At 37.9% G+C, this 26,797-nt stretch overlaps 1 pseudogene across 1 annotated transcript; it reads left to right on the top strand.

Annotated features, from left to right (window-relative positions):
- Window positions 1–26,797, top strand: LOC311493619 (GTPase IMAP family member 2-like; annotated as a pseudogene). Its single transcript has 4 exons — window positions 1–25; window positions 134–199; window positions 946–1,272; window positions 25,857–26,797. The product of its transcript is annotated as a GTPase IMAP family member 2-like (transcript).

The raw sequence follows: 26,797 nt of genomic DNA, 5'->3' as shown, positions 1-26,797 counted from the left end.
ATGTATGAATTACTGCCACCTGAATGTGAGTAATCATGTGTGTCCAAAACAAAAGTGTGATTTAAGATCATAAAGGTTCCAACTCACTGAGAGTCAAACCACAATAACTGTGTGTTTCTCTTTGTATTCACAGATGATGTACAACTGCTGAACACCAGCAGCCATCGTAGTGATGGTAACAACCTGCAGCAACCTGACAGTGAGTTTAACTGCAAATATATCACAAAGAAACAAACTGACAAAAAACAAACAAATGAACTGCAATTTGGATTTTCAAAGGGAGACACCTAGGCATCTGTGTATGGTAAATAATAAGTCTGACTAAAGTTATAGAAGTAAGTGTTTAAAAGAGTACAGAGTACTGCAGTTACCCTTAACACAGGCACCTTTCCAAATCTGGGTCAAAGGTAACTGCAGTACTCTGTTACACTTACTCCTGTAATCCATATTGCATGTAACTTAATTCTGAGTTATTTCTTTCCATACATAGAACCTCTGATATCTCTACACAACTCAACAAACCCCCAGGAGACCAATCTGAGAAATATTCTTCTCAAGTCACAGTACATACGCACTATAATATTTTATATATTAAATTTCAGCATTGTGAGTCAGCTTCATAGAGGAGATCACAGAAAGGGGCATTAACCTTACAGAATAAATCTGTTTACAGTTTTTAGTATGTCATTGAGCTGAAAATTTTATTTAGCTGAGATTCATGAATCTAAATTCAACCAATTTCCTTGTTTTGCTTCTGTCAGTCCAAATATTGACTGCTATTCCTATACCCTAAGAAATGTAGTAGATAAAGCAGATCACCCTTTTATTAAGCTGCATATAATGTCTTCATTTATGTTTTTTGTAAAAAAGACTCTCCAAGCTCCAGACCCAGTGAAAGACTGTGAAACCTAAACTGTGATCCTCTGATCAGTGTTTCCTTTTCAGTGTCTGAGATCAGAGTCGTTCTGCTGGGAAACAGCCGGTCTGAGAGACGAGCAGTTGCAAACTTCATCATGGAAGTTCCTGTGTTCAGCACGGAGGAAGAACTAGACTTACAACCAGTCAGAGGACTGTTTAGAGAGAAAGAAATAGTTCTTGTCAACACTCCAGATGTGCTGCATTCTCACATCTCTGAAGACGAATTGACAGAGTTCATAGAAACATGTGTGAGAGTCTCTGCTCCTGGACCTCATGTGTTCCTGCTGGTTCTACAGCCTGAAGACTTCACTGAGGAACACAGACAGAGACTCTGCAGAGTCCTGAAACTCTTCGGTGATCGACCATTTGATCATTCACTGGTTCTGATATCAACACCCAAGAAGAAGGGGCCTGGCTTCATGCAGAAGTTCAGGCTTCATCCACCCTTAAAAGATCTCATCAAAATGTGTCGCTACAGATTTTTGTGGAGGAAAAATCTTGAACATTCAGAGCTGTTTACACGCTTGGTCCAAATGTTGAAGGAGAACAACTGAGAACATCTGAAATGTAAAGCACGCTACTATGAATTAACAATATAGGAATCAACCTCTGACCCCACATCCTCTCTACATCCAAACTGAACTGCGCCTTCTCAACAGCAACATCAGGCTTTGAACTGGGAATAATTTCCTGTAGTGAACCATGGTGTTAGTTGGTTTTACAGATATTTAACAGTTTGATATTTAGATTATTATGTGGTTTCTGTGAAGAAGATTTAGTTGATGACTTTTTTTATCCTGTGAATACTTTTGCAACTTTTACTATGAATATTTGGATTAACTGACATGAAGAGTTAAAGTTGTAAATATTGTGTAGATCTACTGACATGATTGACTTTGAGGTGAAAACACTTTATGTATTATTACAAATAACCATTTATGTTATATTCCATATAGAATAACATGAATATATTGTAATAACACTGTGTAGGTTTATTGTAGGACCACTATGCTAATCAGAGGCTTTATTATTTTATTCAGTGCAGGAGAAATAGCTTCATTGTTTTTGCTGATGTAGAAATAAAGTACAGAACATTCTTGTCCTGCATCTAGAATTCATCAAATGCATCTTTTCCATACTTCATTCACTATATTCCACTATATATATTAAAGTGTGAGCTTTAGTTCAGTTTCCATCAGAATATCGGCCTCTTAAATCAGAAAGGGATGCATTTTATTCACGTCAAAGCCAGGAGTCTTCTCCCCAAACTGGATGAAATCGGGCACCTTGCTTTTTCGTCTAAGGCTGCTGTGATTGCTGTATCGGAGACCTGGCTAGACAGTTCCATTCAAGATGGTGAAGTTGGGATTACAGGTTATTACATCTACCGACGTGATCGCAACAGACACGGAGGAGGAGTGTGCCTTTTTATAAGGTCTGACATAACCTTCAACCCGCGCCAAGATCTACAGGTGGATGGCTTGGAGGCAGCCTGGGTTGAGTTAATTCTTCCTAAAACCAAGCCCATCATTGTTGGTGTCTGTTACCGTCCACCTAAACAAACGGACTTCTATGAACTTCTTGAATCTGTCTGTTGTAAAAGCAATGTATGCCTAGAGAAAGAATGCATCATCATGGGTGATTTTAATACAAATCTATTATTGTTACGAAGTAGCCTGAAAGAGTCTCTTTCATGCCTCTGCAAGGTGTCTGGTTTACAACAATTAATTACTGAGCCTACTAGGTTGACTGTAAATAGCCAGTCCCTTTAGTATCTGACAGTGGAATGATAAGTCATTCAGGTGTTCTGGATGTGGCTTTTAGTGATCATAATGCTGTTTTTTGCACGCGCAAAAAATTGAAACCTCTGCCAATAAATGAGCATTGTTCCATCAAATACAGATGTACCAAACAGTACTCTGCTGAGGTGTTCAATCAAAGGCTATGTGAGAGAGACTGGTCTGATGTGTTTGAATGTAATGATGTTGATAAGGCTTGGGATTTGTTCAAGCAGCATTTCATAGCTGCTCTTGATGATGTTGCACCTATGAGGGAGACAAGAGTTAAGCATAGAAGTGCATGTTGGATGACACCTGAAATCGTTGATCTGATTAGACAATGTAATAGATGTTTCACAAAGTTTAAAAAGTATAAACTCCAAGCTGACTATAACTCTTATGCTTATCTTAGAAATCAAGTCAGTTTCAAGGTCCAACAAGCTAAGTCTTAATTTTATACGAACTACCACAAGTGTCACATATTTAGGTCTAACATTGGATCAACCACTTACAGGTGAATCCATTGCTGCCAAAGTTTTATCCAAATGTGCCTGTAAGCTGAAGTTTTTTGGGTTGACTGTGAAACTTAAAAACAAATTCCAAGTGCTACAAAATAATGTCATTCGGTACCTGTTAAATGTTTGAATAATTCCACTTTTGAAAAATAAATCAAGAGAGTTTCATTGCATTAATGTAATACAAAAAGGTTTTGGGATTACAAAATTGTGCTGAATTGAATCTACGTAATCAAGTTATTTAAAACACACTGCAGGCGTTAAAATGAATGAAGACCGTCCCAACGCGGTTTCCGTACTTTTTTGCACATGCGCAATGTAGCTGAGGACGCCTTGGAAGACACGCCCATAGACATATATACGTAAGCCTCGACACGTGATTCAAAAAAAGGTTCATTACTCGAAGCTTCAGTGACACAGTGCTCTATTAGGACATAGTGGAGAATAAAATGCAGTAGCCTACAATCGAGACGTGTCTTCATGCTTGTATGGGAGTTGATTTGCCATGCACATTCCTGTTCGACTACACCACATGGATATGTGGTTTAAAGCTGATAATAAATAAATTATATACATATTACAATAAAATACATAAAAAGCAATCAATGGGAATTAAACCCTTGCTTCACTAACGAAAGACCGTTGTTTTTTCAATACTAACCCCTTTCGTTTCGCGTGTTTCACGTTGGACCTTTTGATCTACGTCACTAATACACTCTATCTTCGGTAGTTTACACTAATGTTTATGTTACACTGTAACATGATTGTACTGTACAATCAACAACACACTACAACATAAATACAACTCATTTGTGTCAAGTAAATTAAACATAAGCGTGTTGAGTAAATTCAACATAAGTGCGTTGAGTAGTATTTAATTAAGACGGTTTGGTGGGATTTGCTTAAAAGCATGTAGTAATAGTTAGTTTTCTAGTATTCTTCCCATTTATTCAGCCTAGTTTCGTGGGACCAGTTGCCATAACTATATTAAGTAAATGTGATGTTTCATTTCTTAGAGTGTAGTTGGTGTGTTTGATTATTTCCATTTATTTTCACTTTAATTACTCACTTTATTATTTATCAGGGAAGAAGGCTCAGGACCAGTGTTCACCTAAGAAGGTAGGTCTACATGTTTATATATGTCTATCAGAATAAGAGGTAGCAGGATTCTATTCTATTCTATTATTCTATTTTCACTGGCTCATAATGTCTGAGTCCTTGTAGAGGATGTGAGGTCATCTGTTCAAAGTTGAACCTTATCAACTGAAACACTAAACACAAGAAGTTCCATCTGATAAAGGAGGCAGTACTAACTCCTGATGTCAATGATGGACTTACTCTGTGCTCAGAACAATATGACATGATTTCATGGTTTTGTTAGTTAAATAATAAATGCTCCTTGTAGAGGCGAGGTGGTTAGCACTGATGCCTCACAGCAAGAAGGTCACCGGTTCGAATCCATGGGCCGGCTGGTTCCTTTCTGTGTGTAGTCTGCATGTTCTCCCTGTGTTTGCGTGGGTTCTCTCCAGGTTCTCCAGCTTCCTCCCACCGTCCAAAGACATGCTGGTTAGGTTCATTGGTGATTCTAAATTGGCCGTAGGTGTGCATGTGAGTGTGAATGGTTGTCTGTCTCTCTGTGTTAGCCCTGCGATGGACTGGCGACCTGTCCAGGGTGTACCCCTGCCTCTCACCCAATGAAAGCTGGGATAGGCTCCAGCAGACCCCCGTGACCCTTAACAGGAATAGATAGCATTGAATTTTTGTCACCCTCTCCACTCTTTGTTTATTAGTATTGCAATTTATTTATTTATTTATTTTTCTTTTTCTTTTTCTTTCTTTCTTTCTTTATTTTATTTATTTTGTTCAATGTTCTACACTGTTTTTGTCCTTGTCTTGTAAGCACCTTGCTTGTTTTTCTCAATAAAAAAAACAAAAAAACAAAAAAAACAGGAATAACTGGGTATAGAAAATGAATGAATGAATAAATGTTCCTTGTAGATGTGTAGAATAGATGACCTCCATGTGAAGGGGCAGTAATGTGGTGTGGTGTCTTAACCAGTGCTGTGCAGACAGAGCCTCTCCATGTGGAACCATGACAGTGAGTTCAGAATAACCTGGTGTGAATGAACAGAGCTCTGGCATCTTTCAGAAGGCCTACGTCATACTTGTGTTCAGTCCATGAGCTACCAGGTACAGCTCTGCTGGCATCACTTGGTTTATTCTCTAATAGTTCAGCTCTTCTTTTAACCTGCACTGTAGACGTGATCACTGAGTGAAATACATCACTGGTTTAGATGTGTCTTGTTCTGGGATTCTCAGTTATTCTGCTGAAATCACTTTTCCTCCCATGAGGCAGGCTATGGCAGAAACTCTCTCAATAAGCAGTAGCTGATCTAGTCCAGTAAATGTGTGTCAGCTTTCCCTGACCATTTTTTTCTATTTTCATTTTCAGACTTTAAGACGTTTTTAATGCAAACAGGTGAAATAAATAACATTATATAACACATACTAACATGTAGTTACCTGTACCTCTATAGACAAAAGGAGACTGAAAACAAATCACATGAATCGCTGGTGTTTATTGTTTCAGCCTCACCTCTTCTGGTAAAGTTAAATGTTGATGGTTGACATTCCTGTCAAATTATCCTGAGATCTTTTTCCTGCTCACATTCTTTGTGAACTGAGTTTTACTTTTATTTCTTTGTCAATGTGATAAAGTTAATACCTTTTTAAGGTATTAACTTTAAGGTATTAACAATTTAATAGGGGTAAATAAAGCAGGATCATCTATCAGTGCTCCAGACAGAACTGTCTTCAGTTGACTTGAGTCTCTCTGGAGGCTTAATGACTTCAGGTACATGTTATGCACCAATGAATATTAATAATATAATAATACCTTTATTTATATAGTACCTTTAAAAACAGCATTTACAAAGTGCTTTGACAATCAAGCATGAATAAAATACTCAGGCAAAATAAGAACAACCAACAATATTTGAGAAGACAATAAAAAATTACATAAACAACCACATAACAAAAATAAAATAAAACTGTAAAATAGAATGATTTAATTCAAGTGAAAAGTTAAAAGAGAAAGTTAAAAGACAAACTGCACATAAAAGCAAGTCTATAAAAATTAGTTTTCAAAAGTGATTTAAAAGAATTCACTGATTGTGCAAGCCTTATGTCCTCAGGCAGGGCGAATGTTCTTTATTTCTAAGTTGTCAGTTTCATTTAATGAACCTGTCTTAGTTTAGACTGTGGTAGAACCAGAAGAACCAGTAGGCCTAAGATGAGTCACATATACATGATCATCAGTTTCCTTAGATGTAGGCATCAGATGTCTGTAGAGTAGGAACTATTTAGTAATTCTTACCCTTTGATTTGTTTGTGTTTGACTACTCTGTTTTTGAGATTATAATTTAATCGTAGTTCTATTCATGTAAAGAATTAACAACAACAACAACCTCTGAGAGAGGAGGAAAGGACATGAATTACAATGAGATCAGATCAGATGAGAGATTTCATGCACATATGAAACTCTCATCCATTCCTTAATTGATCATGCAGGTCTCACTTGTGGTGACTCATCAGAGAATGGACATGGGCCTTCTGAGGGTGTCCTGTTGTTAGTGGGGGTCTTTGAGGGGAGGGGCCTCTGTGGATCATCCCACAGATACTTGATCAGTTTGGGATCTCGTGAATTTGGAGGCCAGGTCAACACCTTGTGCTGCTTCCTGGTCATCATTAGATCTATTTCTCCTCCCACATTCTTTCTGAAACATGTTTTTACCTTTGATTTAAAAAACTAGACTGAGTGCATCAGACGGAGTATCAACTATATAAAGCAGCATCATCTATCAGAGTTGTGGACTGAACTGATCCATCAGCAGAACAAGGCTGCTAGCTGACTTGAGTACTGAGGATTTAATCAGATGTGATCATCATCTTCAGGTGAGTGTCTGATTCTACTAACATAGACTAACAGAGCTGGAAGCAGCTTTCTGTTCACTCTGACTTTAAACTAACTGACATGAAAATCATTTCATTACAATTATGTTATTAATGTTTTTCCCAGCAGAACATTGAGTTGTCACAAGATGGTTCAATGTTATTCACTCCTCCTGTCATATGAATATCTCTCTCTATATATATATACTGTTTACATCTCATTTGACATCTTTCTTTTTGCTAGTTGTTGGACAAATATTTTAGAGAACCACAATATCTCAATAATGATAAATGATAAATGGAAAACTGAACTGATGAGGATTTGTCAAGACAGGACAGAGGTGACACCATGAAACATCAGACTCCTGATTAAAGACTGACACATGATCAGTAGTGACAGAAATGTGTAGAATAAAATGTTTACCTGGCAGAGTCACACAAAATTAAACCGATTTATTCTACTTGTGTATTTGTTTATTCAACTGTTATGTTAAAGTCAATGGACTCCTTGTCTCCAGTATCTGCTGTGACCTCCTGGTCACTAAATGTTTCTGGTAACTGCTGATCAGTGGTCTACAGCAGCTTGGAGGAATTTTAGCCCATTCCTCAGAACAGAACCACTTCAGTTCTGAGATGTTGGTGATAAAGTCAGTGCAGTCTGTAGCTGTCTATGTAGAGAACATGGTGGACTAGTTAGTCCAGTTCACCCATACACGTGAACCAGGCTAACAGTGGACTGTCATTCTTCATTGGCTAACAGGGGACTTGGGTTTCTGGGCATTTTTAATCAAAAACAATTACATAGAAAATTTACTTTAAAGGCCTTTTACCACATTATTACTTAAAATGTGCTTTTTAATTTTTTTTGAAGAAAAAGCAAAGAGGGTACTTGCATCTTTGAGCGATCTCTACCTATCAAGCAGGGGACCTCCCACTGCTACAGTGACACTATCTGCAGCCATTGTTTCACCTAATGAGTGCCTGTTTACTGCCAAGCCTTTGATTCTTTCAAATGATAATTTAACTTTAATGTTATCAACATTTAAACCTTTCTCTGTGATACAAATATTAAATAATCATGGCCACTGGAATTCTGAGAATAAAAAATGTTTATCTTCAAATTAGGAGTAACTTCGCTGCATGCACTAATTTCAAATGCTGCAGTATTAGCAGCAAAATTGACTTTTATCTGGGATTCATAATAATTAAAAATAAATCTCAAAGTTACTAAACATAAGTGTGCAGTTCATCTGGGGTGTTTTAACCACTGGTGCAGAGTAGTAATGTTCCCAAATCTGTGTACAAAATGTGCCAGAACACATCAGGCAAGATAAGCCATAAGATATTGATGTGGAATAGGCAGTCATTTTGAGTTACGCTGAGCCAAGTTAGATCTGTCTTTGCATATAGTAATCACTCTTTCCTGCATTAGAACATGTTTCCAACCTGATCTGATCTGTCCTCCTATGGAATCAATTACAACCTCTGTCAGAGCTAGTACAACAAGAGGCACAACCGTAAAGAGGACATGTCACCGTTCAAAAAACTAAACAAGAGGGAAAAGAAAAACAACCAGGATGAAGTTACAAATAAAATGGGCAGGCGTAAGATAATTTATTTATATTTTTAATCACTCTGATCACTTTTATTAGACATTCAAAGCTGTCTAATCCAAATTTTAAAAAAAACTGCTGCTGAGATTTTACAAGCCCTGGATTCCAATTTATAATAATAATTCACACATATAGTAATTTGCACATAAAGGGCTGCAACATTTGCTCATACACATTACCAAAAAAAGGACATGAGTCCACTGTTGGCTGGCAAATTATGACACAAGTTCCCTCTTGGATAGCACACAGCGACAGTCACATTCCAGCATGGGTGAAAAGAAGAAATAAGCAAGATTATTTAAAACTTAACTCAATATCTCAACTAAATAATTCAAGAATTAAACATGATTAGTTAATATGTTCTTTGTTTTTGTTTTTGAATACAGCATGATGGCTCTATTAAAGCGTAATTAAAATGAAAAGCTACCCAGAGGGCAACGGAGTACCTGAAAATCTAAAAATGGGGAAAGAAAAGAAAAACAACTAGGAAGAAATAATAAAATGGTTTATAGCCAGATCTTCTATACTTATAGAAGACTATTTGTTGTACTATTTGTTCATTTACATTAGAGCAAAAGGTCCACACTTAAATAGTGTGTAACGACACAAGTCCACTGTTGGCTGGCAAATAATGACACAAGTTCCCTCTTGGATAGCATGGAGCGATACACTCCAAAATGGATGAATAACAGAAAAAAGCAAAATGAATGGTAGTTTTTTGTTTGTTTTGTTAGTTTTTTTCCAGCGTAATAGTCTCTTGAGAGATGATTTAATATGTTTTTTGTAACAAAACACAAAGACTTCCTGACCAGTTTCAAGTTTGAGTTGTTTTAAATGAAGGGCAACCCATGAGGCAGCAGAGAATTTTTAAAACTTAGAAGAAAAAAGTTTCACATGATCTGTGTTTTTTTTGTGTGTGCATTGAAGTAACATCCTGTAGGGTTAAGGGGGGTTAGGTTGGGAAAGAAAATGCTGCAGAGGGACGGGGGAATAAAATGTATAAAATATGTTTGTTTGGCTCCTTTTGATGAACCAATGCTGGTTAAAAAGCGTAGGAAAAGAATATATTAAAAGTTATAAACATAATAAAAACAACATCAAAATAATAAAAAAAGGTAATGACAGTTAGTAATAAAATAGACAAACATATTAATGGTTCTAAGACACAAGGGTGTTGTGGTGAGCTTCTAATAAAATTCCATGGTAGGGGATCCCCTCTGAAAGCTGATGCCTGGAAATTGGGGTGACTAAAAAGATAATTCCTCTCTGTGGGTTTAACATAAATAAATAAATGTTACGGAAATTCTTTTATCAAGAGTCACAGAGTCACTGGAGTTTCGTTTAAAAGTTTTACTTGCAGCAAGGAGTTGACACATGCACTACAGCAAGTACAGAGTCAACCGGCAATAATAAGATTACATACACTTTTGTCTAATAGGTGGTCCTGACCTAGTGATGGTTACAGAGAGACAGCCTTGCTAAATTTGTCATAATAAACAGAGCCATAATAAAAGTAGACCTGGCACATCGGTGCCCCACCTGTGGGAAGAAGACGGAAGCAAACATTTTTTTTTGCGACCGTTTAAACTTGGTATTTTTCCAATAAATAAATAAATAAGGAAACTCATATGGTGAGGCAAAGTCAAAATCAGCATGCACAATACAAATATTTTTATTAAAATATTAATAAAATCACATCAAATCAACATGCATTTAAAATAAAACACACTAAAACAATACTCATGTTGTCCCAACTCCCCTAAAATGGTTAGGAGGAACAGGCGTTGCCATTGCAGACCACGTAAAGTGGCAGCCAAATGGAGCTCTCTACTTGGAGATGGTCCGATGGCTGCAGCTCTTTGAATCCCTCCTTGTCAAGGACGACCATGTAGTTCTCTGGAGTCTCTGTCTGTGTAAGTCCATACTCCTGGTGGTCTCCCTACTCCTCTGGTCGTGCATGCGGAGGTTAGGTTGATGGTTAGGTCCCCGTCCTCTCCATGGAGGACAAAGGAGTGCACTATTTTGAAGACTGATTTTCGGGGTCCCATACTTAGAAGTTTTGGTGGGAAATTTTTCTAGCAGATTGATATGTATACATAGGGAAATACAAATATGTGCAAATATTTGACCCCTCTAGACTTGTTTCTTGGGCCCTAAGACATCAAGCAAAGCCTTCTGGATCTCCAAGTTCTGGTGGCCATCGGGCACCTTTGACACTGTGATCTTGGTGGCTTTGTTGAGAGCGCTGACCCACTCCACAAGGTCCTGCTGATCACTGGCCTGCAGGAAGAACTTCCTCATCCCGGCATTGATAACAAAGCAGAACTCTGCTTTATGCCTCAGCTTAGTGACATCGCTGACCTTAGAAATGTAAGTGAGCTTAAGGGAGCCAACACACAATTTTGGCAAAGGCAGTGATGTCCTTTTCGATGTTGTACTTCTCCATGGCATCCTGCTGCATTTCATCAGACATATTTGTGTTCTTGATCACTGCCTTCTTGTCAGACATGATGGCTTTCTGGCGTCTTTCAGCAAAGTCTTAATATTGGAATGGGGTTAGGCAGAAAATAAAATAAAATAACTAAACTTTACTGTTATGATTCAAACAAAGGGAAAAACAGGTAAAAGGTCCCATGAAGGCCGGTCCTGGCTTTGAAATTATGCGGTTGACATTGTTTGCTCTTATCCACAAGGAGAGAAAAAAGGCAAAGTCCACATTCAGCCTGTCCGCTATTGAGGTGACCCTTTTGGCTACAATTTTTCCACTCAGAGATGTTCTCCTTGATCCATTTCAGGACAGCTGGTTCTGCATACAGGTTATCAAGGTTAGGGGGTAAGGAACTGAACCCGTCTCCCTTGTGGTCCCTGTCTGGTTCGAGGTAGTGGCAAAGCAGCTGGTTGTGTAACAAACGTATACCACCAATTAACATTAGCCCTCCATTCATGACATGGATGCTGTAATCAAACAGAGAGTACATAGCATACCTTTATCTTTTGCTCGTTTCTCCTCTTCTTTTTGTCCTAAATTGGGCACCTGATGGCTTTGACCTTTTTCTGTCCATCTCTGTTTATTTGGCACTCGATTCTACGGACACCTTTCATCAACCTGATAACGGATTCCATAGATTAACAGGTTATTCGCTGTACCTTTTACAGATGCTTCTGTCAATGCTTAAACGGATAATTCCGTGGATTTACAGGTTCCATTTAGTTGAATTGTTCATAGTCATCTTTTTTCTTCTAAGTTTTAAAAATTCTTTGCTGCCTCATGGGTTGCCCTTCATTTGAAACAGTCTCAAACTTGAAACTGGTCAGGAAGTCTTTGAGTTTTGTTACAAAAAACATATTAAATCATCTCTCAAGAGACTATTAAGCTGGAAAAAAAACTAACAAACAAAAAACTATCATTCATTTAGTTTTTTTCTGTTATTCATCCATTTTGGAGTGTAAGTATCGCTCTATTGCTGTTCTCTTCTCTCTTTCTTCTGTCTGTACCCGGCTGGCCTTAGGCAGATGGGTCCCTCCATATGAGCTGGGTTCTGCTCGAGGTTTCTTCCTGTTAAAAGGGAGTTTTTCCTTGCCACCGTTGCCTTCAGGCTTGCTCTGGGGGTTTCAGGCCGGGTTTTTGTAAAGCGTCTTGAGACGATTTGTATCGTTATTGACGCTATATAAATAAAATTGAATTGAATTGAAAATTACATTCACATTACTAGTTTAAGAGACAAATTTCTTCAAACAGTGTGACCTAAGTTTTCAGGTTAATATTAAGACATAAGTAATATGCTCATGGTGGCCATGCAGGCCTTCGTGTCTTGAATCATTAATGTTTATTCCAATTGTCCACATCAGCCACAGAATATTTTATACTAGAGCATTTTATTCGTCTGATTAAGTGTTTCAGTTCAGTCTCTAAATGTCTTTTTCTGTACTATGGGAGTGTAAATGTCGCTCCTCACCATCTAACAGGGGACACGTGTCCTTTAGTTCTATCAAACAGGGGAATTAGGGCATTTCAATGTGTACAATGTCCAACTCCACTTTTAAACTGTGCATAAGCCCAGAGCAAAGAAAGATACAACGTCCAAAGGTGGTGCATTTAGTCTCTTAATTAATCATAGGAGTGTTTTGGGCGTTACATGAACTAAAACAGTCATAGTGTTATCTCCCATTCCCCTTACAAGCTCGGTGCACTGGTACTTTAATATTTGGGACAGGTTTGTGATCATTGGTCGACCCTCTGCCTCCTTCATCTCCCAGTACTCTATCTTATCAACAACTGCATCTGACAGCATACAGTATAGGCTACAGAAGCATCCAGTTTTGCTGAGGGACAGGTTTGTGATTGTTGGTGGTATAAAATAGGGCTGTCTATGTCTTTTTCTGTACTATGGGAGTGTGAATGTCACTTCTCACCATCTAACAGGGGACACGTGTCGTTTAGTGCAAAACTTCCAAAATGCAACAAAGACTCCTGTGAACCTTCTGTGAGATAGCGAATATATACCATCCTGGCCAACTATCTGGACAGTGACTGGTCCTTTGGATGAAGCACAAATTGCTAACTAATACCTGGTACTGTGAAGCAAATCTTATAACAAACTTCCTCCCAAATTTGGGTTTTATGTTGGATTACACTGGTGAGGACCATAGTTGTACTGGGTCATTTATATTGGTTGAGGAAAATTTCTTTCCTTGCTTAGTAATTATCATTATCAGTAATTATCAACTTTTGTCTGTATACACTATAAATATGGACATGTAATTCATCAATTTCTCTCAGAGCCAACACAAAGAGCTTTGTGTGTCAAACAATGTTTTGAACTTTATCCTATACAACTAAAGAAAGTCCCAGAAATATGTAATGATCAACAAATTGACATAGGTCTCCCATGCAATAGTGGAACACTCATACTCCTGCATGTATACTTCAGGACAGAAAACCATGTATTGTTGATTATTGTGTTTCCTGCTCTGTATCTCCTGAGGGAAATAAACATTTCCCTAAAATAGCAAAAAATATTTAATTTCCTAAATCCTGTACTTCCAGTATTTGGGAAATATTTTGTGTTTCCAGCGATGGGTCACAACACTCTATTCCCATCCAAATATAACATTTTAAAAGCAATTGTAACACTAATTTAAAAGTTTAATTTCATCAAAGAGTAGGATCTAAATTTCCAGGTCAATATTGGGATATGAGTAATATGCTTTTGGTCTACTGAAGTTCGTGTGGCCATGCAAGCTTGTGTGAAATTTTTTGCAAACCTTTCTGTGTTAAATCAATCATTTTCATTTCACGTGAGTTGTGTCTCAGTCTGAGTTGGAAATGTCGTCTTGGCTATGAGTAGCTAGCAGCCCTGAAGCCCTTGGTAGAAAGGCCCAATGGTTACCATCCCCCACAATGCAGACACTGAAGGACTGATAACCTCATTACCACAGATTCACACTCTCTCCCTGCTTGATGTCACTCACTTTTAGACAGCAGCACTCACTACAATTCAACCTTAAAAGTTCAGATCTGTGAAGACCTTGGATGCTGTGTCACTTCACTGTTTCCCATAAAAAATATGCAACTCCTCCTAAAAAATTAAGTAAAATTACATTGCTTACTACAACATATGTATGGTTTATATGAAACATACAAAGAGAATAAAGAATCTACATGCTTAGGAATGTATAGCTGCATACATTAAAGCACTCACCACGATTCAGCATTAAAAGTTGGGATCTGTGCTGTGTCACTTCACCGTTTCGATGTAGAGTTTTCTTTTCTATCTCGGTAATTATATGAAACATACGAAGAGGATAAATAATCTATTCCCCTATTCTCAAAACAACCGTCAAAATAACATTCACATTACTAGTTCATTCATTCATTTTCTATACCCGATTATTCCTGTTAATGGTCACGGGGGTCTGCTGGAGCCTATCCCAGCTGTCATCGGGCGAGAGGCAGGGGTACACCCTGGACAGGTCGCCAGTCCATCACAGGGCTGACATTACTAGTTTAAGAGACAAATTTGTTCAAACAGTGTGACCTAAGTTTTCAGGTTAATATTAAGATGTAAATAATATGCTCATGGTGGCCATGCAGGCCTTTCTGTCTTGAAACATTAATGTCTTTGTGTTTTGTTACAAAAAACACATTAAATCATCCCACAAAACAAACAAAAAACTACCATTCATTTTGCTTTTTTCTGTTATTCATCCATTTTGGAGTGTAAGTATCGCTCTATGCTATCCAAGAGGGAACTTGTGTCATTATTCGGAAGCCAAGAGTGGACTTGTGTTGTTCCACACTATTTAAATGTGGACCTTTTGCTGTAATGCAAATGAAAAAATAAAATAGATTTCTATAAGTATAGAAGATCTGGCTATAAACCATTTTATTTTTTTTTTATTTTCTTTGCCCATTTTTAGATTTTCAGGTCCTTATCACTCTGTTGCCCTTTGAGTAGCCCTTCATTTTAATTCCGCTTTAATAGAGCCATCATGCTGTATTTAAAACAAAAACAAAGAACATATTAACTAATCATGTTTAATTCTTATTTAATTATTTAGTTGAGATATTGAGTTAAGTTTTAAATATTCTCGCTTATTTCTTCTTTTCACCCATGCTGGAGTATGACTGTCGCTCTGTGCTATCCAAGAGGGAACTTGTGTCATAATTCGCCAGCCAACAGTGGACCTTTTTTGTTTTTGGTAATGTGTATGAGCAAATATTGTATCCCTGTATGTGCAAATTACTATATCTGTGAATTATTATTATAAACTGGAATCCAGGGCTTGTAAAATCTCAGCAGCAGTTTTTTGAGATTTGGATTAGACAGCTTTGAATGTCTAATAAAAGTGATCAGAGTGAATAAAAATATAAATAATCTTACCCATTTTATTTGTAACTTCATCCTGGTTTTTTTTCTTTTCCTTCTCGTTTAATTTTTAAATACTTATTAATTAAATATTGGGTGTTATTTTATTTTGTATACTATTTTGTATACTATAATACTTAATTATTATATAATACAAATTATTTTGCTGCCTTGTGGGTAGCATTTTGTTTAAGACAGTCATAAGCTTGAAACTGATTAGGAAATGCACATTAAGCTTTAGTTTCACACAAGTATCATAAATTAAATTTAGTTTCTTTTATTTATCCATGCTGGAGTGTGCCTTTTGCTCTATGCTATCCAAGAACGAACTTGTGTCATTATTCGTCAGCTATCAGTGGACTTGTGTCGATCCATGCTATATAAGTGTGGACGTTTTTCCGTAATGTACAACAACAAACAAATTATATTCCTTTAGGTAAAGACTGAGCATACACGTTGAAAACTGACATCCAGGCCTTGTGAAAACTGGTTTGGTGAGTATTTTGAAATGGTCTACGGTCTAGTCAAAATCTGATATTAAGTCAGACTCTAAATAAGGTATTACTGCTTACTTAAAACCGAAAAGAGGTTAATTCGTCTGACCATTTTATTTCCAATTTACTTAATCTCCTGCTTCCTGGGCAGTCCTTTATTTTAATAGTGTCAAGCTCGAAACTTATCTACTTGATATCTTCTAAAGCTGAACCTTTATATTTTGTTTCAAATGCATGATGAATTGTGTTTCAATAGAGTGGTTTCTTCACTACGTAGTTTGATGAATAGCCCTACTACTATCTGAATGACTGGCTGGGGCTGCAAGCCATTCAGACAATGGAGGAGTGTTAAGAAACGACGCGTGTGAATGACGTGTGAAAATCCATGCTCCAGTCAGCAGAGGCACCGCTGAGTATGGGGTTTAACACTCACATACCTGCAAGTCCCCACTTTGCTTAATATTAAAAAATTTCACGAGAGCGTCTTAGACATGATTTTAGCTTGATTTAAGGCATAACAAACAGGGGACTTAAAAAATGTGCCCTGTTCAACTGTAAGCCCCCTGTTTGTTGGTGTGTAACGACGCCGATGTCCACTGTTACGCTGGTTGACAAGTGCACCCACGTGATGAACACACACGCGCGCGCACACACACACACACCCACACACACACACACACACACACACACACACCTCATATCCTCATATCTTAACAGCAGATTAAACACAGGTTAATGCAGCTCAGGAAAGAGATTATGAATACTGAAGTCTGTGAACAACATTTTGATTTTATATTTTTTCTTCCAGGACATCATGAGTAACACAAACTCTGGTGAGTCCAGTCACATGTTACACCACTTGTGTGATTATAGAAATGAAAGTTATAGTATAAGATATAGAAAAATTAAATGCTACGGTTGGACTTGTAGGAACCGTCCTCTGTTACAGATCAGACAGTATCTACAAGATAGTGTTACATAGACAGATGATGACACTGGTGATTTTAATTATTAAACTACTAAGACTAAAGAGTTCATTTTATTTTATTAACAAGGGAAAATTAATCCAGATCAGAAATGTTCTTGTCACAATAATGATTTTTACTCCTGGCCTCCTTCCTGTGATTTTAAACCAGTAACTTTACTACCTGACCACAGAGAGTTTGTTCTCCTGATTTAAACTGACAGTGGTCAGGACTGAAATCATGTTCAACACATAAGTGCTGCTGATCTTTAGCTCAGGTTAGACTCTTCTACAAGAACAATGGCAGAACTGACCAAAAAGAACTGAGGAGTTCTGCAGCTGTCAGACTTTATTGTTCATTTAATTATCACCTACTAGCTCACATTGCTTCAAGTATACAGAACACTTTGGAGGAAACAAATGTGATGAGACATGGACTACTGGAACTAATCAGTGACTAGATGCTTGTCACACTCCGACATAGAGTGAGGGTAGGTATGCCAGAAGGCTAACTGAAAAAGGTGTAATTTAACCTTAAAATATTGAAAAAACTGGCAACACGCCCATTTGATGCCAAAGATGAAGTGGTTTATTGTCCTTTAGATACCGTCCACAGAAATGTGAGCAAACAAATACAAAAATGCTGCAGTAAAATGTATTTATGGAACTTTATGGGACTAAATGGCACAGGAAGCTTACTTGAGCTGTTAAATGTAGCTCTGTGTGTGCACCCACCGAACTACCCATAGCATGCTACCTGGCTAACATGTGGTCTGTGTACTGGATGATGGTGTGATGTGCTGGTGTGGTGTATTGCCAGTGGCAAGGGAAACTGCCATAATGCTGAACATAGAAACCTTTCTGGAGTCATCTGAACTGAAATGTCAACAGCCCCCTCCATAATAAATAATAAATCTATTAGTAGCTCAGTGCTCAGTCTTTTCAATAATTCATGATTAATGCTTTTATGATCAGATGACTGGAGTAAAGTCTAAGGAAGCATTGTGAGAAAAAAGGTTAGAACTGACCTGGAACTACTTTATCAGAATGACTGAGACTCAAGCTTTGCTACCTTGAAATGTAATGAAACATTAGGTCCAGTCTTATACATATTCATGGACTATGTGTTATGTGTTATATGTGTTATCTGCATTTCCTCAAACAATTGTGATTGACAATAACTGACAGTAACTCATGGTTGTATGCTGAGGTGAAATGAATTGAAGTATGTTTGATGCTATTAATCAATAATTTCTTCTTAGGTAAGAATAGCCTTAACGACACCTAGACCAGGACTCAAGATGCTGTAAAATATTAAGAATTGTGCTGAAAAAGCAGTTGACTTCATTAAGACACCAACGAAAAACATTTTACAATTAAGAATTTTAAATATTATATTGATGCACATTTATGTCTTTGAGACTGCCTTCATTAGTGAGTGGAGGCTTTATGGTGAATACAGGACACAGTGAAGAATAAAACAAAGAGTGTTAATATAGGTTTTATTATCCATTTATTTATATGATTTTGTCTTAAAATGGACATGTGGCTTAAACCCAAAGCTGACACATGGTAGGACACAGATGAAGTAAACTTGAGATGTTTTATTTAATGTAGAATCAAATGACACAGTTGTTTTAGAATTAAAGATTTGACATTTATGTTGATGCTTATCATAGCTTTCAGACAGCTGATCCTCATTTCTGCTGTCTCATGTTGATGGTGTGTTTCTTGGTTCTTGTTAGTCATGATCAGGTGGAATATAAAACTACGCATCTGACAGAGAACAAGCTTAAGAACAAGCTGGAGTTAATATATTTAGTAAGGATTTTACCTTTGGCCAAGAAATACTTCTATTCTGTTCCATTCTCTCCTTAATTCACCACCTCAGAAAATACATGATGATTTAAATGAATGATTATAGAATGCTAATGAAGCCTCATTATTATAACTGTACCCAGGAACAAACAAGAAGAACACAACTATTGATGAATGCCACAATTGAAGAACAAATCTGTTCTGACTCAAGGTTCATGCCTTACACAGAGGAAGTCTGAGGTCACTTTAGCTGCTCCACTCTTAGATTACTACATACATCTACACCTAAACTTTACAAAATACTTTGTAAAGTTTCCTTCAGTTTTCATGTGAAAAACTGAAAACTGCAATTTAAGCCCATATTTAATATATAACAGAAAAATGAATCTGTTCTGATGAACAGAGAGAACAAAAATGTTTTAGTTTCAAATAATATATGAAGAGAACTGTAACTCAGAGAAAAGCCAGTAGTAGCCAGTACTAGAACTGATGATCAGATTGTGTAGAATCACAACTCTGTTCTGAAGAGAGACACTTGCTCTTCTCTTTCTTTGTCTTGTTGTTTTCAGCTAGTCTTTGATTAGACATGAGGACAGACATTGTGTAGAGAGCGTCCTCTAGTGGTAATTTTCTGTCCAGGTGGTTCTCCTGACTCTCTGTCTCCACCTGCAGTCTGCCTCAGTCCACACAGACTATCACAGGTAGTGAGGTGGAGCTGCTAGATGTTGACACAGATGAAGTAAATCAGTTATTGAGCTGCTTGTGGACACCAACAATCACAGGATGTTTAGTTCTGACTATCACACTGATTACACACTTCACATCAATCAATCAATCAATCAATCAATCATTCTACTTTATGTTTCTCTACAGAATCAGATGAACAATTCTTTCCCGGTAAGTAAAAGTGAAGTGTCTCCTAAATCTTCTATGAACATGTAGAATTCCAGCAGTTTGTAGACAATAAGTCACATTTTCTTGAAATGTTTCCAAGTTGACTGGTGAGTTAGAAAGTTTCACTTGAAAATGACTGACAGATTCTCTTCAGTCCACCTTAAATCCTCAGTGACTTCATTAGAGGTTGTTGATACAGTTGTGTTGAATTCATCATTTATTCAGTTTCTCTTTGTATTTTATAAAGATGTTCTAGGAGGTGAAGTGAAATCTATAGATGTGATGGATTTCATTGAAACGGCTCCCAGTAAGTGTCTGTTGTCTTGTCCAGTTGTTCTCATCCTCTCTCTCAATCTAAAATGAATCAGGGTTCAGCTCCACCTTAAACGGACCAACCATTTAAAGAGTCTCTATGTGGATGAATGTTTTCTTCATGTGTGCTGACTCTAACTGTTCCTGCAGCCAGTACTAGAACTGATGATCAGATTGTGTAGAATCACAACTCTGTCCTGAAGAGAGACACTTGCTCTTCTCTTTCTTTGTCTTGTTGTTTTCAGCTAGTCTTTGATTAGACATGAGGACAGACATTGTGTAGAGAGCGTCCTCTAGTGGTAACTTTCTGTCCAGGTGGTTCTCCTGACTCTCTGTCTCCACCTGCAGTCTGCCTCAGTCCACACAGACTATCACAGGTAGTGAGGTGGAGCTGCTAGATGTTGACACAGATGAAGTAAATCAGTTATTGAGCTGCTTGTGGACACCAACAATCACAGGATGTTTAGTTCTGACTATCACACTGATTACACACTTCACATCAATCAATCAATCAATCAATCCGTCAGTCAGTCAATCAACTGCTTAATTAATTGCTTAATTAATTACTTAATTAATTACTTAATTGGTTGATTAATTAATTGATTAATTAATTAATTAATTAATCAATCCATCTTTCAATCATTTTACTTTATCTTTCTCTACAGAGCCAGCTCTACCACCACCACCTCTTGGTAAGTAAAAGTGAAGTGTCTCCTAAATCTTCTATGAACATGTAGAATTCCAGCAGTTTGTAGACAATAAGTCACATTTTCTTGAAATGTTTCCAAGTTGACTGGTGAGTTAGAAAGTTTCACTTGATAATGACTGACAGATTCTCTTCAGTCCACCTTAAATCCTCACTGACTTCATTCCAGGTTGTTAATCCACCTTATATCGGTGTTGATTTGTGATATCAAGCTGAGGTCAATGATAATGTCAGAGTTAATAAAGTATTAGCTAGGGTGAATCTCTGTCTTGGAAGCTCTCCACCAGCTGGACTGAGAAGGATCCTACTGAGCATGCTCTATAGAAGCTAGCTGAACATGCATGGACCTAATACAGGAAGCTTGGAAACTGAAGAACTTTGATTGAAGTGAAGGAGGAGTCTTCATGTGATCAGAGTTCTAGTTCTCTTTAGTACATCCACACATGTGATCCTCTGATGTCATAGAACAGTAAGCAACAGTAACCTGATGAGATCAATGCTACATACCATCAGTAGTAACTGAGTCAGACTGGTCCAATGTATGCAGGCTGTGATCTGTACTGTATGAATGGATTCAGCCTCTCTGACTAGCACCATCAACCACAATACTTCCTCTGTTAACAGACTAACTGTTAAAGAATAATATTATTGATCCAGCATCTGAAGCAGTCATCTGTTCCATCAGGTCATAGCCAGTGAGGGCTCAGAGTTCATGAGGGACGTCAAAGCAGATGTTGAAAACACTTTTCTTCTGCCTCCATGTACTACAAGATGTCTGCTGGGTTATTCAGCACTGGCTGATAAGTCAACATTAAGTCTGAAGAGAAGTCAACATTAGCTTTAACATGAATGATCAAATGTAGAAAAGAATCCAATCAAACACTGCCTGCTTCCTGGTTATTAGTCTAGCTTTGGCTCTACAATGTATTAGGGATGCCACGGTTCAATTTGTAGAGCTGCAGTTTAGAACTAAGTCACTGAACACAGCTCTGGAAGTGGATGAAAGCAAGAAGTTAGAGAGACACACAGAATCCAGAGAGATGACTACAAGCTGAAACATCAACTCACACATCAATACATCAGTCAATGCATCTACATGTTCTCTCTCCCTGCAATGCTCCCTTAGTCAGCTATGAAGCTCCGCAGCATTAAATACCAGCCACCTTCCAGTAAGTTAAAGTGACCTGAATCAGAAATCCTCTTGGTCACATTAACATGTAGGATTACAGCTTTTATAGGCTCTAGATTCACATTTAGACACTTGCTCTTCTCTTTCTTTGTCTTGTTGTTTTCAGCTAGTCTTTGATTAGACATGAGGACAGACATTGTATAGAGAGCGTCCTCTAGTGGTAACTTTCTGTCCAGGTGGTTCTCCTGACTCTCTGTCTCCACCTGCAGTCTGCCTCAGTCCACACAGACTATCACAGGTAGTGAGGTGGAGCTGCTAGATGTTGACACAGATGAAGTAAATCAGTTATTGAGCTGCTTGTGGACACCAACAATCACAGGATGTTTAGTTCTGACTATCACACTGATTACACACTTCACATCAATCAATCAATCAAGCAATCAATCAATCAATCAATCATTCTACTTTATGTTTCTCTACAGAATCAGATGAACAATTCTTTCCCGGTAAGTAAAAGTGAAGTGTCTCCTAAATCTTCTATGAACATGTAGAATTCCAGCAGTTTGTAGACAATAAGTCACATTTTCTTGAAATGTTTCCAAGTTGACTGGTGAGTTAGAAAGTTTCACTTGATAATGACTGACAGATTCTCTTCAGTCCACCTTAAATCCTCAGTGACTTCATTATAGGTTGTTCATGCAGTTGTGTTGAATTCATAATTTATTCAGTTTCTCTTTGTGTTTTATAAAGATGTTCTAGGAGGTGAAGTGAAATCTATAGATGTGATGGACTTCATTGAAACATCTCCCAGTAAGTGTCTGTTGTCTTGTCCAGTTGTTCTCATCCTCTCTCTCAATCTAAAATGAATCAGGTTCAGCTCCACCTTAAACAGACCAACCATTTAAAGAGTCTCTATGTGGATGAATGTTTTCTTCATGTGTGCTGACTCTAACTGTTCCTGCAGCCAGTACTAGAACTGATGATCAGATTGTGTAGAATCACAACTCTGTCCTGAAGAGAGACACTTGCTCTTCTCTTTCTTTGTCTTGATGTTTTCAGCTAGTCTTTGATTAGACATGAGGACAGACATTGTGTAGAGAGCGTCCTCTAGTGGTAACTTTCTGTCCAGGTGGTTCTCCTGACTCTCTGTCTCCACCTGCAGTCTGCCTCAGTCCACACAGACTATCACAGGTAGTGAGGTGGAGCTGCTAGATGTTGACACAGATGAAGTAAATCAGTTATTGAGCTGCTTGTGGACACCAACAATCACAGGATGTTTAGTTCTGACTATCACACTGATTACACACTTCACATCAATCAATCAATCAATCAATCAATCAACCAATCCGTCAGTCAGTCAATCAATTGCTTTATTAATTAATTTATTAATTAATCAATCCATCCATCTTTCAATCATTCTACTTTATGTTTCTCTACTGGAGCAGATGAACAATACTGTTGGAGTAAGTAAAAGTGAAGTGTCTCCTAAATCTTCTATGAACATGTAGAATTCCAGCAGTTTGTAGACAATAAGTCACATTTTCTTGAAATGTTTCCAAGTTGACTGGTGAGTTAGAAAGTTTCACTTGATAATGACTGACAGATTCTCTTCAGTCCACCTTAAATCCTCACTGACTTCATTCCAGGTTGTTAATCCACCTTATATCGGTGCTGGTTTGTGATATCAAGCTGAGGTCAATGATAATGTCAGAGTTAATAAAGTATTAGCTAGGGTGAATCTCTGTCTTGGAAGCTCTCCACCAGCTGGACTGAGAAGGATCCTACTGAGCATGCTCTATAGAAGCTAGCTGAACATGCATGGACCTAATACAGGAAGCTTGGAAACTGAAGAACTTTGATTGAAGTGAAGGAGGAGTCCTCATGTGATCAGAGTTCTAGTTCTCTTTAGTACATCCACACATGTGATCCTCTGATGTCATAGAACAGTAAGCACCAATAACCTGATGAGATCAATGCTACATACCATCAGTAGTAACTGAGTCAGACTGGTCCAATGTATGCAGGCTGTGATCTGTACTGTATGAATGGATTCAGCCTCTCTGACTAGCACCATCAACCACAATACTTCCTCTGTTAACAGACTAACTGTTAAAGAATAATATTATTGATCCAGCATCTGAAGCAGTCATCTGTTCCATCAGGTCATAGCCAGTGAGGGCTCAGAGTTCATGAGGGACGTCAAAGCAGACGTTGGAAACACTTTTCTTCTGCCTCCATCATTTACTACAAGATATCTGCTGGGTTATTCAGCACTGGCTGATAAGTCAACATTAAGTCTGAAGAGAAGTCAATATTAGCTTTAACATGAATGATCAAATGTAGAAAATAATCCAATCAAACACTGCCTGCTTCCTGGTTCTTAGTCTAGCTTTGGCTCTACAATGTATTAGGGATGCCACGGTTCAATTTGTAGAGCTGCAGTTTAGAACTAAGTCACTGAACACAGCTCTGGAAGTGGATGAAAGCAAGAAGTTAGAGAGACACACAGAACCCAGAGAGATGACTACAAGCTGAAACATCAACTCACACATCAATACATCAGTCAATGCATCTACATGTTCTCTCTCCCTGCAGACCTCTCTGACTCATCAGTGAAGACCAGCAGCAGCCTTGACATCTAGACACCTGGCAGTAAGTTAAAGTGAACTGAGTCAGAAATCCTCTTGGTCACATTAACATGTAGGATTACAGCTTTTCTAGGCTCTAGATTCACATTTAGACACTTGCTCTTCTCTTTCTTTGTCTTGTTGTTTTCAGCTAGTCTTTGATTAGACATGAGGACAGACATTGTGTAGAGAGCGTCCTCTAGTGGTAACTTTCTGTCCAGGTGGTTCTCCTGACTCTCTGTCTCCACCTGCAGTCTGCCTCAGTCCACACAGACTATCACAGGTAGTGAGGTGGAGCTGCTAGATGTTGACACAGATGAAGTAAATCAGTTATTGAACTGCTTGTGGACACCAACAATCACAGGATGTTTAGTTCTATCACACTGATTACACACTTCACATCAATCAATCAATCAATCGATGATCACGTCTCAGTAAGTAAAAGTGAAGTGTCTCCTAAATCTTCTATGAACATGTAGAATTCCAGCAGTTTGTAGACAATAAGTCACATTTTCTTGAAATGTTTCCAAGTTGACTGGTGAGTTAGAAAGTTTCACTTGATAATGACTGACAGATTCTCTTCAGTCCACCTTAAATCCTCAGTGACTTCATTATAGGTTGTTGATGCAGTTGTGTTGAATTCATCATTGATTCAGTTTCTCTTTGTGTCTTATAAAGCTTTTCTACGACATGAACTTGAATGTGCATTGTGTTCAGTGGAGGACAGGTCGTCTCTCAGTCAGTGTCTGTTGTATTGTCCAGTTGTTCTCATCCACTATCTCAATATAAAATGAATTAGGGTTCTGCTCCACCTTAAACAGGTTGATGATAATGACTGATGGAGTCAGTTTAGTTTCCATGTTTTTTTTTTATTATTATTTATTTTCTAAATACTTGATGAAAATAACCACAGCAGCTTTGTAGCAGATTCACAGTCAGCTTGTTTTTTCTTTCAATGTTTAAATGCAACTTTAAAGTTGATAATGATTCTTTTCAATCTTTTCCACTCTATCTGATCTGGGACTCGTGTGTGTGAGAGGCTAATTCTGAATAATGTCCCTAACAGCTCCTCATACATCTACATGTTCTCTCTCCCTGCAGACCTCACCCAGTCACCTATGAATTCCTGCCACCAAACAGTAAGTTAAAGTGAACTGAGTCAGAAATCCTCTTGGTCACATTAACATGTAGGATTACAGGTTTTACTCTTTATTTATTTCAACATCTTTGCAGGTTCGTATACTCTGGATATACTCGACTCCGCAGAGTCCTGGAACTCTTCAGTGGTCGATCATTTGATCATTCACTGGTTCTGATATCAACACCCAGAGAGGAGCAGCCAGGCTTCATGGAAGAGTATCGACAACATCCACCCATAAAAGAAATGATCAAGATGTGTAAATACAGATTCTTGTGGTGGAAAGACCTTGAACTTGAAGAACTGTTCACAAGGTTTGGATGAATTGTGAAGGAGAACAATGGAGAACATCTGAAACAGAGCTAATCAGTGTTAACACTGAGTGAAAAGAAGTATTCATGATATGGTAGCTTCCAGTATTTGTACCACATTTAGCTCAGATCCTGCAGATCAACATTTACTAAGAGATGTTTATTGTACATAGAAATGAACAGAATAAACTGTGCGTCACTGAAAAATTATCATAGATTTAGCTTTCAGTTCTAAATGACTGGTGGGGTGAGAGTGGAGGTTTTTATCAGGAACATCAGTGGGAGGTGTCCACCTGAAACTCTCCTGGTTTAGATCCTGTGTTCCTTCTCTTTAGAGGAACCATTCCTTGGACTTATTTTTGCTGCATTTAGCTTCTGAATCAGAAGGTCAGAAGAGCTGCTACAAATGCTTGACAACTGTAAGGGACTGTTATGGTTGAAGGGTATAATGAGATTTATACTAGTAGAGGTATTCGGGGGAAATATGTATTTGTTTAGATGTGTTATTTAACCCATTATTGTATGGTTGATCTGGGGAGGGAGCTCACCTGCTTAGTGGTAGGGCTCGAGTCATAATTGATAGCAGCCTATAAAAGGGAGCCCGTGCACACAGACAGGGTGGGTGGGTGTGAGTGATTGGCAGAGCTGTGACCCAGACCTCAGGCCACAAAAGGGGCATGATTTTTTTTGTAATGTCTTTTTAAAGTCTTTATTTTTGTCATGAATTTTCTGGGTGAAATAAATACTTGGTTGGTTTGCA

This window comes from Chelon labrosus, assembly GCF_963514085.1.
Source record: "Chelon labrosus genome assembly, chromosome: 9".
NCBI lineage: Eukaryota > Metazoa > Chordata > Actinopteri > Mugiliformes > Mugilidae > Chelon > Chelon labrosus.
The sequence above is the reverse complement of the archived record's forward strand: the minus strand, read 5'-3'. Positions and strand labels throughout refer to the sequence as shown.